The sequence below is a fragment of the Heterocephalus glaber genome, unplaced genomic scaffold (assembly GCF_053883595.1).
Source record: "Heterocephalus glaber isolate CG9 unplaced genomic scaffold, H.glaber_assembly_v1.0 deba00000546, whole genome shotgun sequence".
Lineage (NCBI taxonomy): Eukaryota > Metazoa > Chordata > Mammalia > Rodentia > Bathyergidae > Heterocephalus > Heterocephalus glaber.
This window is the reverse complement of record NW_028258147.1, coordinates 44,291,300-44,298,840: the sequence shown is the minus strand read 5'-3', so window position 1 is coordinate 44,298,840 and position 7,541 is coordinate 44,291,300. Positions and strand designations below refer to the sequence as shown.

General features: G+C 40.5%; 2 long non-coding RNA genes across 5 annotated transcripts in view; both read right to left on the bottom strand.

Annotated features, from left to right (window-relative positions):
- Positions 1-1,165: 1,165 nt before the first annotated feature.
- On the bottom strand, positions 1,166-5,904 carry LOC147829712 (uncharacterized). The gene is made up of 3 exons (XR_015448807.1): positions 5,581-5,904; positions 4,302-4,364; positions 1,166-1,206 (listed from the first exon to the last, which is right to left on the bottom strand). It is a non-coding gene; the product is annotated as an uncharacterized LOC147829712 (long non-coding RNA).
- Positions 5,905-5,940: 36 nt separating this feature from the next.
- LOC147829711 (uncharacterized) overlaps positions 5,941-7,541 on the bottom strand; it is a 52,867-nt gene continuing 51,266 nt past the window's right edge. For all 4 annotated transcript variants that reach the window (XR_015448802.1, XR_015448806.1, XR_015448803.1 and 1 more), the window contains one exon: positions 5,941-7,173. This is a non-coding gene — a long non-coding RNA (uncharacterized LOC147829711). The remainder of the gene's footprint in view (positions 7,174-7,541) is intronic.

The window sequence follows — 7,541 nt, the reverse complement described above, 5'->3', positions numbered from 1 at the left end:
TGTCCATGGCTGTTCTTATACAGATCCTGGTGATGTTCAGGCTCACCATGAGCTGTGGACTCCCTCACTGGAAAAGAAGCACAAGAGATTCTACCCTTTGTGGTCTCCTCCGTGTCTGCCTGTACAACTCCCATGTCATCCTATCATTCAGGTTCCATCACCACCACCAAAACTCCTCCCTCCTTCTTGTCAACAAACTAGCCATGCAATGGTAATGGATGCCTTTGAGGAGATACCTCCCAATTCACTCCAATTCCCCATCTCAGGGACCCACTCTGTCACAGTGACCTCATGCCCTGCTTACTCCCTATGGGACAAGTATGAAATACACGTCATCTCTCCTGGAAGGGAACCAATAGCATCTGATGCTTCCTCATGACAGCAAGAAGGCACAGAGCACCACACTTGGTCGATGAAGGGGCAGAATCAAAGGTTCACCATCAATAGCCAACCTGTCACAGAAAAAAGGCTACGATGCTGAGTGTGGCACAAACTCTGAACCACTCAAGTAGTCAAGACCTTAGAGGGTGCATGTCTAGAAACATGTGAATACCTCCTCGTGCACACCCTCTTTCACATCCATCTGAATACAGACCATCACTTGGTGCCCAATGAGGTACTAGCATGCTGATTCTCACCTGACACCTGCATGCAGTTCCAGCCATAGTCTGCTCATCTTCCCTTGAAGGAACCTGCAGAAAACGGAGAAGACTAAAGTCAGTGTTGTGAGTCAATGAACATTTCAATTCCCACAAAAACCACTGACTCACAATGGAAATGTACCTGGCTGCTGCGGAAATAACTGCATGAAAACAATCCTGTCCCCACAGTCAAACCTCTCCTAAGTGGACCCCTGCAGACTCTCCGTGCTACAGCTCCCCGGGGCTGGGACACAGAGCAAGCACCCAAACCTAGACACCATGTCTTCTTCAAGTGCTCACTCTTTTACCATCCATTTCACCTAAGCTGTGACATAGTGTCCCCTCCCAGAGAGTGGCATTGCTGTGGATTCCATCCTTCCTTAACTTGAGCAACTTCAAATCAAGCAGTGGGCTACAAATGCAAGCACAAGCCACACCTTTGTCACTTACACATGTGGAAGTGGCAGGACCTCATTAGTGGCCTGGGCACAAAGCCCACACTTACCTGGATGTCTGTATTCAACCACCTGATTATACTGTGCTGCTCACTGTGACATGACTGTCCCTGTGAAAATGACATCAGAGAATACTGATTTAGTCCATGCAAGTCTCCTTCCCCACCAGCACATTGAGTATTGTGGGAGGTCACTGTGTTAGACTGTGGCCCCTTTGCTTTAACACCTCAGTCTCAGGGGTGGTTTCCTAGAAAAAATATGGTAAGAGAATTCTTTCTCCACTTGAAAGGAAACCTGCAAAGTTCTAAGGCTCAATAATCATAGTGAGGATGTTAGCAAGAATCCTGGCCTCCCCCATCCACCTAGCCAACATGAAAACTACATTACGGGTCAGTTCCCCTACATGAAAATGGGATACTTACCAGCAGCCACTGGAAGATTTCACCTTCACTGGCACACAGGTGAATCAGTGGGAAAAGCAAAGTGTGCCCAGTGCCCTCCCACAATGTACATCAGTAAAGAAGAGAAGGTGTTTGCATGGCTGAGGGTAGCAGCATCTCCCAAGACCTTTTGGTAGGATACCTGGTGATGAAACATTTAATACCAGTTAGGCAGAGGCTCCTTCTGACCTGGATACAGACATCTGGCCTCTGACAATCAGCTTGTACCCATGGTGGTATTTCCCTGGCCTTCCGTAAGTGTACATCAACCAACTTCTTGATCACTCTGTATCTATGAAGGGAAAAGGAACAAGATCATGCTAAAAGGATACAGCATGTTCTGCAAGCATACAATGTGCTCGATTCATTGACAACCACCACTGGTGTGGGAGGCTTCCACTCCACCACATACCAGATTGAAACTGAGGGAAGAATATCATCCCAAGGCTCTGATCCTCATCAAGTGGGTGCCTGCAAGTTACCTGTGCTTCTTTCTCAGCAGTCTGGTACTGAAGCATGTCACTGCATATAGAAAACAAGCAATCCCAGGACACAGGGACCTTGAACAGTACTTTCCCTACCCTATACAAAAAGAAAACTCACACAGACTAGATTTCTGATTTGTTAGTCTTTTATACTTGAATTTATTCATGCAAAATATGGTATCGACTACACTCAGGGCCCCAACATGCTCCACTGAAGCCTAGGAAGATCCATTTCCTGTGCTGTGATGGAGGCCATACTTGCTGCTATCTGAATCCTGGTGAGGTTCCAGGGTCTGGGCTTTCCTGGCTGTGAGGTCTAGAAAAAACACCCAAAAGAACCCATCCTGTACTTTATCCTATGCCCTTCTTTTTCTCCATCTGCACAATCTGCACATCATGGGATTACTCAGGTGTCCATCACCACTACAAGGACCCTCATTTATGCACACAAAGCCAGAGAAGAGAAAATGGACACTCCTGAGCAGACCCTGGACAAACTGTTACAATCTGTATCTCAGGGAACTACTCTAGGATAATTATCTGAATCCTTGCTTTTTCTCTACAATGCCTAGTTTGTTGTTGTTGTTATTGTTGCTCTTTTTCTTTGAAGCAAAAAATTTATTAGTACATTTCACGTAAACATAACGATAGCATTCATCACAGGGAATTTGTACCTGTTCATGATGTATCTTTCTTCTTTTTTTCCCATTCTCCTCCCCTCCCTCTACCTCTCTCTTTCTCCTTTATTTACAAAAGCTTTGTTTCCATTTTTTCTTCTATTTTCTTTTCTTTCTTCTTTCCTCTCCTCCTCCCCTCCCTCTTTTGTTCCCCTTTACAATGGCCAGTTTAAAGGCACACTTTTGGCCTGGATTCAGTAGAACCTGATTCTACACCCTGATAGGAATGAGGCCCTTAACCTCACACTTGCCAAATAAAGGAGACTACCTCAGAGTTTCACTATCAACAATGAAAATCACATCTGAAAATAAGGTCTCTGATGTGTGAATGTGGAGTCAGCTCAGAACTCAACAGTCACAGTGACCTTCCCAGCATAAGAATCCAGTACATGACAACATCTCATTGGGCTATTACCCTTATGCTAGCCACCTGGATATTGAAGACTGGATGGGTGCCAGTGGGTTGTAATTTATACTTTTGTTTTTCCTTGGTTTGTTCAAGGTTTTTTCAACACATTCAAGTGATCACTTCCATTAACTTGAAAGCACCTATGGAAAACTGTCATTTAGCTCTCATCTTGCTCTTCCATGTCACTGACTCTTTCTGCCCCTCACCCAGAAACAGAAAGGCATCCTTCAGCTATGTGTTAATAGAGTCCTTAATTCTATGTAAATTGTATTCTCTGGCATGTCCAAATGTGTAATAGAGCCATCTGTAAATTTTTCAATGTTTACTGTTGTGTTATAACACCACCATGTCTACATCCAACCATGATGTGATGGATTCCTGAAATTGTACAGGTTCAATATTCATTTCTGTCTCATACAAAATGCAGTATTGCATTCACTAGATATTTTCATCCTGTCTCTCATTTCATCCATTAGTACTTGTAACAAAACCTCAGTAACAAGTGTCAAGGACATCCTCATCACTCATCCCTGTATATGAAGATCTGGTTTCCTGTGATGTGGTGAATGCCCACATTAGCACTTATAGAGAGATCAGTCGTGTTCTACTTTACAAACTTATTTTGCTTGCTGTGATGTATTCACCCATCTATGGACTCTTGTCATAGACTTCTGATTTGGTATATGTCTCATTTGCACTTATACAACTCCAAATTCCCTATGTCACTTCATCATTTCAGCATCCACTTACGTTATCTAGATACTTTCAGGCTTCCATGGATAAAGCCTTGTAAGAGAGTGTTGTCTGTCTTCAGTGATACATGCAAACCTTCCAAGGACAATATTTCAGAGATGGACTCAGTGAAAATTACATAAATCTCTTCTCCACCAGTAGCAATACAAGCATATTACATCTATTACATTCCAGAAAAGATGCAATGACATTTGATGTATCCTTGTAATATTAAGGTGATAATATGTTTTGAAAACATGTATCACCAGAAGTGGGGACTATAATAAAACCTAACACAGTCATAAAATGAATTGTTGAAAATGAGATGTCACTAGTGAGTGACTATCATCCCAGACCAATACACTAGCCAAGACCTTAACATCTGAGCACCTAGTTAGGAACTTGTCAGGATTATAGAAGATCAAACAGCCTTCACTGGACTATGACCATTTTATCATTAACCTTGTTACTAGGGTGACTGCAACAACCATCTTTTCTGGATCACTGTGTTCTCTTGAAGGGCATCTGAAAAAATACAAAGCCAGTTTGGCATAGAAGGTGCTGTGTCAGAACATGAGCCCACTCCCTTTTTAATGTCCATTGCTAAAGGACAGCTAAACTCCTCAGGATACTTGGATTCACCAAACAAAAACAGTATTGTCAGAGAGCCCATATTTTGTCATCTCCACACCCTGGAAATTAACCTATGCTTACTGCAGTCCTAGAGTTCCATGATAATTTCAATTAACCAGTTCATAATCACTCCCTCAGCAGTCCTTGCTAAAACACCAATTTTCCCTATGGCATATAAAGGATAAACTCATATTTACTAGAACTGTGAAGGACAAAATTATTTCTTACAGGAGCAGTGACCACTAACTCTAGTAATAGTCAGGACACCCTCATCCCTTTCCTCTATAGATGAAGATCTGGTTTAGGGTACCTCACCACTTACTTCATAACCCTCTATGGACTTTACTCACTCCCATGGGTAGGATAATCACAGTGTCTTCAGAGGAACTTGAAAATCAAATCATGAAAAATGATTTTGGAACCTATGTCATTCAAGGAAGACATTGACACATTCCCTTGGTCATGGCGTTCAACATGACAAATCATATTCTTATCACAATTACATGGCTAAAGCTGAACAATGAGGTAAAAGCCTACTAAGAAATACCATCTTGTTTGGAAGAAACACTAGCAAAATTCCCATGGTCAATATTAGGGGATAGGAAATATGGTCAATGACCTGCATCCCTATACAATAACCTATCACAATCTCTAAATAAGTCCATAGTACAATGTCATATTTACAAAAAGCATTACTGACAAATCATATTTTGAACTGTGTTCTAAGCAGAGGTTACCACAGGAGTTCAAAAGCATCATTCATGATATAAATACCAAAAAATAAGAAATGCCTCTAATGATTTAAAGTCAACAAACCTGTACACTAGGATAAAACTTAATGGAATACCTGCCAAAAAGCCAGGGTAACATTGTGTTAGATATCCCATCCACTTTACCAAGAAATCTGAAGGTTATCTGTTGGCATCTTGGTAGGGACAATTTCTTAATTACCAGGTTAGTCATAACATTTCATAAATTACCATTCTTAAGTTCAATCACTATAACTTAATAACTTGGAATCTTAGACAACACTTTGAGATGTGTGTTTAGGACACATCATCTTTCTCCTGAGGGGAGAAAAAAAGGACAACTTTAAAATTTTGGTCACCTCCATCATCAGGGAAACCAACTGAAGTACTTAGATCTTTAGAACTTCAAGGTCAGAGATATTGTTCTTCACACCATTTTCTCTTGGTTGGCTACCTGTAGAAAAAATTATGGTCAATACTGTAATGTGGATCAGTTGAATAACTTACATGGATCCCTGCATATGCCTCCACACCTCCTAGGATTAAATTCAGAGTTTATCAAAACTTTATATAATAAGCTACTTGTTACTAGCAGTGGTAAACAGAATCATTCCTTTACTAAATATATACAGGAAACTTGCTAAAATAAATGAAAGAACCCCACACTTACAATATCCCTCTTGATCATCATGCCCATGAGTTCAACAAACTGCCACTGTTGTCATCATGAGAATTACCACCGTATCTGCATGGAAATGTAAAAACATGGGTGACAAGTATATGTATGGTAAGACTTTTCTACTGGGACCCTTCAAATAATTTTCTTTATTGTCATTATTGCAAGATTTCATTTCTACCTGGACTCATCAACTCTACTTGTATTCTTGATTATTTTATGATGACCATCATTGTTCCAAACCTCATTATCTCATGACTGCTAATATTTAACTTGTTAACTACCATGATGCATAAATGCATAATAATAACCTGAGTACATGAAAGTCATTTGAAATTCCCAGGGTAAATTCTCTCTAAATGTAAGATAATGCAATAATATCATTTCTAGAATATGAAATACTGCATTCCTTATCTACATACTTACATTTTTTTAATCATATGATAAAAATTGCAGGGAAACAAACATCACTGACCCAGATATTTGATGATCTAATGGTTGGTCTGGCATGTGCTGTACATGAAAATATTTACTCTAATACAGAAATATCTCCTGATAATGAACTTTTTAAGTTCACTGTTAACCCTTGACAGGAATCAAGACACAACCTACCAGGAACTGTTGAATAGCTTCTATTACATCCATGATCACAGGACTCTACCTGGATTCTTGTGGTTCTCCAAGGTCAAGGATAATGTCAGATAAGACAGTATTTCTTCATGGAATATCTGCCTAGTTCCTATGATTACTATAGTTGGGACTATGTGATAAATACTTGGATATGTGCAACCTCCTTACAGGGTTACACATTCTCTCTGAAATACAGAAAAGAAACTGCATGGTTTCAAGTGTTCCTAAGGATGTTATTATTCCTCACCTGAATACTGGCAAAGAAATCATGATGGCAAGTGGTAGGGAAACCATAACCACTTGCCTCATGTGATCTGAAGATCAGGTGGTCTGTGCTTTAGTTTTGGTCTACATCAGCACTTGTTTGCATAAAAGCAATGCCTGCCATTAAAGGCTGATGTTAGATTAACTGTGATCTCATGATAGAAATCTGCAAAGGCTTTAGAAAATACATCTTTAAGAATACTTGAGAAGGTAAAACCAGTAAGATTGCCAAGCTGTGCTGTGGTCTGGGCCTACATCAGAATCTACATGAAACCACCTACCTACATGGTGTGCTGACCAACAGTTCAAAGGGTTACTATAAGGTCTTGACAGAAATCTAAAAATCCCAGTGTTTGGTGCACATCTTATTGCATGTCTATACCTGCAAATAAAGAAAAATCCATGTTTACTGTTACAAAATTTATTTTTTACCTATAAACATACTGTTCTAGTCAGTGTTTCCAAGGAAACAGATTTACCACAGGATATACAAATTTATAGGACTGTCTTACAATATTCTCCCAAAAAGTCAAACCCAGAAAAGTGCAATAGATCTTTCCACATAATATTCCACATGAGTCCAGCCAGAGGCCTACAGCGCTCAGCAATGTCTCATGCAAGTTCATATCAAGAATCTGCACCAAAAGGCCCAAGGGCCAGTGGTAGAAGCTCAAAAGTCTATGCTGGCAGGGTGAATAATCTGTGCCAGAACACTGAGGGATCTGCACTGGAACCAGGGAGTGACGCTCA